A 12445-nucleotide genomic window follows, 5' to 3' on the forward strand; every position below is an offset into this window, starting at 1 on the left:
TATGGTTATAGATCAACTATATAATACCAATTCTTATGGACCTGAGACATATAGATTAGAATGTAAAGAGCTTCTTTGGCAATTAAGATTGGAAGCATACCACCCCCCTGGTCTTAACAGCTCGTTATCCATTAGTTGTTTTTTAAAACTTAAAAGTTTGAAGAGGTGACGAGCTATTTATTCTCACAATTTTTTTTAAAATGAGAGTAAAAAAATGAAAAATGAGAGTCGACAAATTAATGGTTTTATAACTCTTTATTAGTCGACAGTGGTGGAGGGTTAATAGTTATCAGTTATTGTTATGATTATACATCATGATCATTATTTTACAATATATATTATTGAGTCATATTTTATTATTTAGTAATTTTAGGTCTAGATACGCTAATTTTTAGACCTGTTTTATTTAATGATAGTATTAAACCTATATTATGATATATTATATGTTATGTTATATTATATTATATGTTACATGTCATATTTTATATTTCTATATTTTCATTATTTTTATTATTTAGTGAGATATGATTAATATTATATTATTTTTCTTGGGTAGCTGTTCTAGTTATTTAGATGCTTAGGACAGTATGCATTAATTATTATATTTATCATATTCATCATATTAGTTATTTTACTTGAAAGTAGGCAAGATACAATGTATGCACAGGTAATTTTTGATTAGGAAGTGTCGCGCTACCATTATTAGTATTTATGCTGTAGGTTGAACATCATTATTTTTATGTTGTTTTATATATTTTACATATTTATCTACTTTATAAAGTTTAATAATCAAAATATTTGTTTTTTTTTCTTTCAGTTTCAAAGCCTGTTATTATTACAGTCTCGGTGTATGAATTTTTTATTATGTTAATAGAGAATTGCAAATGCACCTTAGTTAGCTGTGATCTTACCCTTTAAGGAGCTAAAGGGAGAGCAAGGGGTGTGGTTAAGTGTTTCAATGCTGGTATTTAAACTCACTTGTAATGGTGTGAATGTTTTGCTTGTCTGAAGAAGTTAGTGCAAGGTACTAACGAAAAGCTTTTACAGTGGCTTAATAAAATTTGTTGTTTTTCATGTTTTTTACATTTTGGACTGGCCTGAGTCGAGTTCTTGGCTTTTGAATTTGTGGTGGTTTTCGCTAGTTTGTTTTTCCGGTCTTGAAAGTTTATCACATTGTGGATGCTGCAGAGAGGACTTTTGACTAGCATCAATGATTGAAACAATACCAATTTCAAGAACTTAAATCATACTTTGACTTAAGAATGGGGTCTATTGCTGTCATGGTATAAGAAACTCAAAAGACCTGAAGAAATTAAAAAGAGGAAGTCTGCTGAAGAAATGAAAAAGAGGAAGTCTGCATAAGTACACTTATAACACTGCATGCTCATAATGCTACTCATATGCTGATACTAACCAGAGATTTAGCTTGCTAGTAATAGCAATACCCTGAGCTGGTATATGTCCAGAAAAAAAAGTTCTTTCACATACAAAGCACTACAGTACTTCAATTTAGCAAAAAATATATATATATATATATATATATATATATATATATATATATATATATATATATATATATATATATATATATATATATATATATATATATATATATATATATACATATATATATATATATATATGTATATATATATATATATATATATATATATATATATATATATATATATATACATATATATATATATATATATATATATATATATATATATATATATATATGAATGGGATCACTACGGATTACCAAATGCTCAAAATCCCAACTCATAAAACACAGAGACCACATGCCTGAAACCCCACAATACTGAATATGTAAAACTCTGAAATTCAAACAACACACACACTTTCCCCCACAACCAAACAATGCATCCTACACTAGACATAAGCAGGGGGGCAAGCCCCCCTGCACCCCCCTTGTGAGGGGCTGTGTCCCCCACACCCCCTACTTTATTATTCTAACTCCGAGATCACACAGACATGCAAGGCAAACTCACACCCACACATTACAGTCCCTCACACACACACACACACACCACAGTCACAACACACACTTACACACACTACACCCCTCACAAACACACTTACACACACATACTTACCTGAACTGCAACACCAGAAGCGCTAATGCAAAATCCCTTAACATCAGGATTTTGCATTTCGCGCTTCAGGTCTTTCGGTAATGCGGGGTTTCGGTCATCTGGTCTTGGTATATTCAGCATCGGGATTTTGAGCGTTTGGTAATCCGTAGTGATCCTATATATATATATATATATATATATATATATATTTCCACTTTTAAACTGTAGCAAGCAGTTGTTGAAGTTTATACTACACATGGCATTCTACTGTACTCAGCTTTTACAGCAAATGCAGTATAGGCATATGTTGGTATCATTCTGCAGTACACTAAACACTGAAAGTGTGATGAGAGACTTAGGGACAAAGGTGGACAGTGGTCACACCTTCGATAACCACATTGCCACAACAGTCAGGAAATATTTCTATGTGACACACCTCATCACTACTTCTTATTTAGACTCCTAGGATTGAGCAGTAACACTTTTAGATTTTATAAATACACATGTATAATGTCTGTATGAGTTTATACTGGTTTATCTAAAACACTTTTCATTTAATTTTAAATATTCTAAACATTCAGGCAATATACATTTAATCTAAAGCACAGTTAGTCAAATCATTATATATATCAAAAATTTCATATACAGCAAATGCTTCTCCAAAACTTATATAATTTAATTTCTATGGATAAAAAACACACCAGAAGTAATTTTCTATAGCCTTAAACACTTTTCTATCAAATATGACTTGGTCATTTGTGCTTTAGATCAATTGTCATACTTTTTATGTAGATAAATTGTGATAATTTAGTGGCTAACTGCCTTTGGAAGCCATTTCAAGACTAGCCAATTAACCCATGGCAGAATCAAACACTGCACTTCATGCTTGTAAGGTAAATTTATTAACCAGTATACTCATACATACACACACACACACACACACACACACACACACACACACACACACACACACACACACCTCATGCTTGTGCCATGAACTGTCAAAAACAATTAATCAAGCCACAATTATTCCTTTATTTATTTATTGTTAGCTGTTGTTCAATTAATAGCATTGCAATTAAATGATTTACATTCATATATGCATACTATCGATGCAAAGGTTTCACACACATTTGTCTGACAGTCAGAAGTACAAATATTAGAGAGGGAATAAGATTGTTATATACTAACTCCAATACTGTAATAATTCAGAGAATCTTCCTCATTTTGAGCTACAGCTACCAGAGTTAGTACACATAATGAGTAGGAGGTGTGTGCATATATTATTAAAATTGTTGCAGTGAGTTTTAAGCTCATACACTAAATAATATACTGTGTATGTGTGTGTGTGTATGTGTGTGTGTGTGTATGTGTGTGTGTGTGTGTGTGTGTGTATGTGTGTGCTCATGCGTGTGTGTATGTATGTGTATATATATATATATATATATATATATATATATATATATATATATATATATATATATATATGTAAGCAATGAATGGTTATCTACTATAGTAAGACAGTCTTTTTTATCACAAAGCTTATATCTAAAATAATAGCATCCAGATCCAAGGATGTAATCATTCCACTGCACTTGACTGTCTTTAGAACAGTCAGTGCGTATAGTACCCCTTTTGGTATATACCAGATAAACACTTATTACAACTATAAAGACTGCAAAAAATGTAAGGGCCTAAATCATAATAACTATGTAGACTTTTTGAAATCCTTTTCCCTATTGTTGATATCAGACAGGGTGCTAAGAGGTGACCTTTGCCTTGCATACAGCACCTCAACAGACCCTATACTTTCTGATCCATTACATATTTACAAGTCCAGTGGTAGTGTGTAAACCCAATTAATGGATTTCAATCTCTTTTTACAATGTAAATGGGACATATTGGGGGATAGTTATATTTCAAAGAAAATACCTCCTCTATGAAACCATATTGGCTACACAAAAAGCAAAGTACTTCTCTTATAGTATTCAAAGGTAATCTGAATGAACGGATGGGAAAAACAAACTGAACCCCCAGCTTAGCACCCCATTGTCCCTCATAGATAGGGACAAGAATAACTGCCCCAACATACACTCACTCTGCACACTTCTGGGTTACCCTAAAGAGGTGAAGTTAGGCTAAAAAAAAAAAACAAAAAAATATTTCATTTCAGGATACCAGCAAGATTACAAAACATCTTTGATAGTGCCTGAATGAGAATCTCTTTCAGGCAGCTTAATGCTTCTCCAATGGGAGGCTTTATGACTGACAAGTATTGGGACAGAATAATGGAAAATTATGTGGGTGCTGTGATTTTAAAACAGGCTGAGAGTTAGGATGTAGGATATATCAAAAAGCTATAATAAAGTACAATGACCGATAATGTGTAATTGCAAATGCAGTCAGGAGCTTTGCTGTGTCTTATCAGACAGAAAGAAGCAAAAAGTGTTTCAGTAGTTGAAAATAAAATGACAGAGAATTATAAAAGGTTATTGGCTAATCTTGATCAACAAAATAACTTTCTGAACAAGTTGGAGCACTAAAACAAAAAAGTAAACTTAGGAGTTCTAAGCAAAGAGATAAAACATGTATAATGAACAAGTGACTCAGCAGAAATAGAGAACTGATGGAACCATGTCTAAATGTCAATAGAGTTTGGGCTGTCTGTTGAAAAAAGACTGGACAATTAAAGGAAAGCAGTAGAAGTTGTGTTTGCTAAAATGAAACTTTACAGAAGTAGCCTGAAAGACTACACAAAGATCCAGCTATGTGAGGCCAAAAGGAAAGGAAGCAGGATTTTTTCCCAAATACATGGAAGACGATGGAGAATGGGAAAATTGTGAACAGAATTGCAGAACATCAAAGGGAACTAGCATTTGAATCTGAAAGACAAAAGAAGAATTTGGTTCAGACTTAAGCTCACATTGGAAGTTTGCCAAGTAAGAAAGATGCATTACAACATTTGTAAACTGCTGGATGTTATTTCTTGACTTAAAAACAAAGTGTCAGAATTTGTAAACTTAGAGTACAGGAATGAAGTTAAATTCTGTACCCAAAAGCTTGTTTATATTAGTAAGCTAAGTGCACTAAGTCAACACCTGCACGATCTCAAAGAACGATGAAAGAGGAATGGCAGCCATATTCACATGTTGTGAAAAGAGAAAGAAATTGACTTAAAGACAGTGGTTGTGCAAACACAGCCCTTAAAGTGCATTTAGTACTAGTCACACTGTGGTGACAGACCTGCAAAAGGAAAATGTTCCAGTGCAAGGAAAAGGCTGTCACTAAATTTTGAATTTGGAAGATACAACTATATACAATACTCATGGCTTGAAAGGCATACAGACAGCTAAACAGAATTATATGACAGTATATACTAGTGAAGCTAGTATTACTGTAGAAAAACAGGTGTAGAAACTGAAGTTCCAGAGAGTTGCAGAAAGAGACTTAAAAATGTAACAGCTAAGTAAAACTTGTAGTAGCCATCATGCCTCAGATGTACTACATTCTGAACATGGTTCACTTGTGCAGTCTAAACTAAACGGCTCAACACCTGTATTTAACATAATGTCTTCTCAGTAAGACCAGCATCTGTCAAAGTCCAAACACTTAAAAAGGGGAAAATAGAACAAGAACACAGAAAGGATAATTTGTTTACATTTGCAAGAAAGTGAGACATTTATTTTTGTTCAAGAAACTAAGTCAGAGGGTAAAAAAACACTGATAACTGATGTACAGCTTAATGAGGAAAAGGGCCCTGGTATAGAACTATCTGATGATGTAGAAAATGAGCTTCTATATACCAATGTGGAAAAAACAGCCAAGCCTAGAACAGGAAGTCTTATGGTGTAGTGAAGAGCAAGCCAAACAAAATTTTAAATTAGAAAATGGCTATGCAAATCTCAGTTCAGTTTTGGAGAATGGAAAAAAAAACTGTAGGGAATTTGAGAATTGCTTTCATCCAAGAATGTCTCAAAAACTTCTACTGTCCATGACCTAGCGAATAGTCATGCAGTGGAAAATGACAGGACAGTGAAGGCTTGTTACAGAGTGATTGTGACGTTGGGCATCGTATCAAGGATTGTAGTGAAATTTCAAAGCATTCTTTGATGAACAAATGTGTTAAGGAGCAGTCACAGCAGATGAATAGTTCCAAAATCCAGATGTGTAGGCCTAAGGATGACCTGCATCAAGCAAAGTTTTGGCATACAGAGGCAATGGTGTTTATTCAGTGCATAGAGTGATTAGCCCATACCAGTCTCATGTTAACTGGATGGAAAATGAATTTCTGTCAAAGACCCAGTCAGTGAATGTATTACTCAGACAGTATCACTGTATGTAAACTTTACCTAAGCTCATAATGACAGTTTTCTGTTGTACCATATACTGGGAAAAATACAATAAAAAAAACCTCTGTTTTGGTCTGTGTTGTGAAATTAATAAAAGGGTACTGTTTTTATACATTTATTTTTCTATGATTAATTTCAGTGAGAAGCAAATATTATTCTAAGCTCTTCTTTTTAAGTGATTTCTGCAACTGTCCTGAATCAATCTGCTTCTAAATACTTTATGGCATTATTTAGGTTATACATAATAGCAAACACTTAAACAGCACTTTCTTAGTAAAAGTAGTATTTTCACAAAGAAAATCTATTACAAAAATTATTTTTACAAAAATTGTATTTTCATATCTTTTTATCAGCTTTCTAATATTTACTTTTATTCCAATGTAAACCCAATATATATATATATATATATATATATATATATATATATATATATATATATATATATATATATTATGTATGTCTGTGCATCTGTATAAGTTTAAATACAATAAATGTGTGTTTATATATTGGTGTATGAATTAAAAGAAAATTTCTAAAAATAACTGGTCTAAACTCACTTTGTTTATGCCGGCATGTGGGGTACCCATCCTCCTAACCACCTAAATTATACAGTATGTAACAACTCCAGTTGCATTACAATAGGAGAAAGGGAAAAACACTGAAATTGCATGGCATACTTATATCAGTGATAAAAAAAATCATAAACTTTCCTTGTTATCAGAGTTATAACTGCTAAAATGTACTGAAGAATATCATTAGATTAGTTATGATTAGATCGCTTTTTTAACATCATGTGATTAGATAAAATGATAGTTAAACCACTACCCTAGGCTCAGAGTTGGGCCTACTTTTGTTTGGCATCTAATTCTCAAAAATCAAGGCTAATGTTAAAGGCCTTTGGCTTAACAGGTTTACAGATGACGGTAAATTGGGAGCTATTATATACTCCCCCCGAGGCACAAGCATCTTGCAAGTAGCTTTAATACAGACAAATGACTGGTGCCAAAGCCATTATCTAAAACTCAGTGCCAAAAAAATGCATTATAATGCCCTTTGGGAAATTGTCAACCTAAGTTAATTAATCCATTTATAAAATGACACTAAGAGTCAACACTATGGTAAGGTATCTGGGAACATATGTAGACGGCAATCTGGCCTTTGACCAACATGTAGCTAAAGTAAAAAGACAATCTTTCTATGTTGCTCAATTTCTAGGTAAGGATATGACTTTCAGATCCAAGGAAGTTGTAGTACCACTCTACTCAGCCCTTATCAGACCTGTCATTGATACAATGCTCCCTTTGGCATGTATCTAACTAGACACTTGCAACAGTTGGAACACCTAGAAAGGTTTCTCACCAGAATTCTGGGCATTAATACTCTGTCCTAAACTGATTGCCTAAAGGCTAAATCTCTGTATGCAGTCTCCTATGGGCTGCTGAGAGGGGATTTTTGCCTGGCTTGCAGGGCTTCCTCAGACCCAACCCTGATGCATCTGTTGCACATGCACAAAAAAAAAACAGCACCAAAAACACTAGATCCAGGGATCTTAACTTTGCTTGTGACATAAACAAAACATGCTGGAGAGACAGATATGTGTCCCAAAGGCTCCCTGCACTATGGAATAGACTTACTATCCATGAAAAACATAGTTCATCTCTGCCCTTATTTAAAAGAAACCTTGAGAACTGGATAGAAAATCAAATATATACCCATTTTCTGGTGCCTATATCCCTTATGGACAGAGGCTATCAATAAGAACTGTACAATACTAATTAACTCTGTCCCAAAATCTTTAGCTACCTGCCTAACACACTTCTTTGTATGATACTTGGGACACAAATGGTTTGGGGTGCACAGCTAGGCTTGTAAGATTCCTAGTGGCCATTAACCTAGTAACAACCTATGATCCCATGAACTCAAACATATGACACCCATATGTGGATATATCAGTTTATAGATGCATAGCTGCCCTTGAGGGTCATTTCAAGCCCAGATAATTTACCTTTCAAATGTTAAAATTAACTCTGTGTCTTGTTTCTGTGAGGTAAACACTTAATCACTATGCCAACCCCTAGCTACTAAATATATATGTGGATATATGTGTGCGTGTGTGTGTGTGTGTGTGTGTGTGTGTGTGTGTGTGTGTGTGTGTGTGTGTGTGTATGTGTGTGTGTGTGTGTGTGTGTGTGTGTGTTGTGTGTGTGTGTGTGTGTGTGTGTGTGTGTGTGTGTTTCCGTCATTTGTTTGAACATCCATTTGGTGCAATGAGTGTCAGGGGTGGTGCATAATAACAAAGGTATTGATAACTCAATGGCCAAAATGTCGAGGGAATGTTTCGTCGAGATTAGTGGTATGGGATGGGGTGAGAGGGTTTGTGCTTGCGTCTGTGTGAAGTCAGAGTTATGGTTAGGGATAGGTGAGGGGGATAGATTTTGTATGTCTGTGTATAAGTGTGTATATTTTAGGGTTAGGGTCAGATTTAGGTAAGGGGAAAGATGTAGTATTGTTAGTCTGTGACTGTGCATGTTTGTGTGTCTAAACATGTTGGTTTTTATAAAGGTAAGGTGTACAGGTAAGGTCGAGGAAAGGGGCAACATTAGCAACATTAGAGTTCTGGGTTAGGGTTAGCATCCATTATTAAGCTGGGCAGGGAGATCCATAATATATATGTATACATATATATATATATATATATATATATATATATATATATATATATATATATGTATATAGGTTCATAGGATCATAGGATCATAGGTAGGAACTAGGCTATCGGCCCTAGGGCCCATACAAGCCTAGCCAAAAAAATGTACCCTGGCTTTCGCCACCCAAGAAAATTATTTTCCTGTGCCTCTGTCGAGCAGAGCCACAGAAGTGATCCCCGGGGTGAATTTCCCATTTCCCATCCAATCATCAAGATTTTTCTTGAAGAGTGCTAATGAGGAGCTCTGTTTGACATAAATAGGTAGTCTGTTCCAGAGTATGGGAAGTCTCTGGGACAGGAATCTATCCCTCCAGCATGTTCTGTCTATTGTGGTGACAAGGTTTAGGTCCCTAGAGCATGTAGCTCGGAGGGATTGGGATTTCTTTAAGTGGAGCATGTTCAATAGCTCTGGGTTTGACATAGCTTTGTAAGTTAGGCAGAGATTGCCCCTTTGTAGGCGACATGTGATGGAGTAAAGCTGTAGTTTTTTGAGACAGTCTGCATAGGGCATCTGTTTGAGGCCAGTAATCCTCTTTGTGAGGTATTTCTGTGGTCTTTCCAGTTGCTGTAGATGTCTTGTGAGGTACATACCAAAAGGGGCATTGTACTCTATAATGGGTCTAATGAGTGATGAGTAGAGGGGAACAATGACCTCTTTTTTTCTGGATGAGAATCCTTTTGTGATGAGATGAGCCACTTAGAAGGATTTCCTGACCACTGCGGCGATGTGATTACCAAAGAAGAGACTACTGTCCACCTGTGTCCCAAGGTCTCTTATCACATTTTCGGCATTAAGTAGACTACCAGCTATGTGGTAGTTCATGGATACAGAGTTTTTACCAAAGGAGATGACAATACACTTTTTGGCATTGAGCTTCAGGCCATGGCTTTGACACCAGGTATCTGTCTCAGTGAGGCCCTTTTGTAGTTTGTCCACATCATTAGGAGTTTTGATTATGGCTCCTAGTTTGCAGTCATCTGCAAACTTTGTTAGCCAAAGACCTTCTGTGTTGGCCTGCACTTCAGAGAAGTAGATACCAAACAGGAGAGGACCCAGGACTGAACCATGTAGTACTCCACTTGTCACTGGTCTGATGTCGGATTTGGAATCCACTACTTTCACAGTGTGGGTTCTGTCCATGAGCCAGTTGGCAACCCATCGTATGATACAGGGATTTATACCTAGTTTAGTGAGCTTATCTATAATTCCAGAGTGGGGGATGGTGTCGAAGGCCTTGGCGAGATCTAGATAAGCTGTGTGAACCATTTTACCCTCATCTATGTCTTTGGTGACTGCTTCAAAGAAATCAATCAGGTTTAGGAGACATGATCTGCCTTTTACAAATCCAAACTGGGTAGGGTCCAGAGTTTGGAGATTACCAATGTCTTTGTTTATGAGTTCCACGATGATACGTTCCATGGCCTTGCAGACCAGGCTCATCAGGCTAATGGGTGGTAGTTCCCGGGGTCCATCGTGGCTCCCCATTTGTGGAGTGGGATAACCGTAGCGGTGTGCCATTCAGTGGGTACAAAGCCTGAGGTGAGGCTATGATTGAACATGGTACTTAGGTAGGGTGCCAGTTCATTCTGTAGTTTGTGTAGAAAGCAGCCTGGGATATTGTCAGGTTCCATGGATGCTGTGATCTTGGCTTTGGAGAGTGTGTTTTTTACCTGTGCAGCCATGATTATAGGAACTTTGCATTCTTCCGGTATAGAGATGGGCCCTCTAGGCAGTGAGAGGGGGGTAAAGTTAGCATTGAACCTATCTGCTAGGATGTTGGTAATATCAGTTGGTTCTTTATATTTAGTGCCATTGTGCTGTAACTCAGAGCAGATCTGAGTGTTCCCATTTAGATATTTGACATAGCTATAGAATGCTTTGTGGTTGTCTTTAGAGTCAGTGGCAATTTTGTTTTCGTAACTAGCTTTGGAGGATTTTATGAGGGATCTCACCTTCTTACTGAGGTTGACCAGGGAGATCCTCCAGTCATGGGATTTCACTCTTTTTTGCAACAGTTTCTTTCTTCTGTTGTAGAGTTTGTTTATGGCAGAGGACCACCAGATTGGCTTCCTTTTTTTGGAGGATAACATCTTGGTTCTATTAGGGATAGCATGATCCATGCACTCGTGTAAGTGCTTATAAAGTGCATTTGTGTAGGATTCTGCAGTCATACCTCTATTGTCCGTCTGCATGGGTGTCATGAAGTTTGCCACTTCTGTCTTAAGAAGTGTGAAGTTGACTTTGGAGAAGTTTCTTACGATGGTTTCCCTAATTGGGGGTGGGGGTGGGATGTGGATGTCTAGGCTGATTAGCTTGTGGTCGGATCTGACCAACGAGGAATTGACCTCTGGTGTGGAACACCGGTTTCCCATGTTGGTAATGACCAGGTCTAGGATATTGCTGCCCCTGGTGGGGGTGTGAATAAATTGATAGAAGGTGTTGGAATTTATGAATTCTAGAAAACCTTGAGCAAAAGAGATGGTACATGACTAGTTTTCCCAGTTAATGGTGGGGTAGTTGAAATCACCCATTATTAGGGTTTTGGGTTGTACCCTAATACTTTCCAGTGTATCAAGAAATGAGGAATGTGAATCCTGGGGCATGGTGGGGGGTCTGTAGCAAGCTACAATTTAGACTGCGGTCTTGCCCAGAGTTAGTTGCCCTTGGATAATCTCGGATGCATTATGCTGTGCAACTAGCTTGGAGGTGTGGATACCTTTAATGAATATGGACATGCCTCTGCCTTTAGTGTTTCGTTCTGGGTTAGGTTGCCGAAAGGTGTGGTATGAATTGTAGCCTGGTAATGCAGCGGTGCTCTCTGGAGCTTTGAACCAGGTCTCTGTCACTGCACAGATGTCAATGTTCTCCATTTTAAGGAGTGCCTCAAGTGAGTGCATTTTGAGGTTTAGACTTCTAGCATTGAGTAGCATAACCCTCAGATTTTACTTGCTTGTATCTGTTACGGTGGTGAATTTGTCATTTGAACCTTGCCTAAAAAAGGCACTGTAGGGGTGTCAAGAGTCTTAGCCAGTATCTGGAATCCTAAGGGTGACAGGTGCAGGCCATCTCTGGCAAAGCATCGTGGTCTGTCAATCATGTCGTCCCAGGCAGACAAATACTGGATCCCCTTAGAATGACACCAGAAGCTTAGCCAATTGTTGAAGTCAATCATTTTGTCCTTGTACTGTGGTATCATTGTGGGTGATGGCAGGATGCTACTCAGGGTTAGGGTCATACCTGCCTGGGATACAAAATCGGAGAGCTCCTCCATGTCACTTTTCATGTAGTC

Source organism: Protopterus annectens, chromosome 4.part0 (genome assembly GCF_019279795.1).
Source record: "Protopterus annectens isolate FY-2018-M chromosome 4.part0, PAN1.0, whole genome shotgun sequence".
Lineage (NCBI taxonomy): Eukaryota > Metazoa > Chordata > Ceratodontiformes > Protopteridae > Protopterus > Protopterus annectens.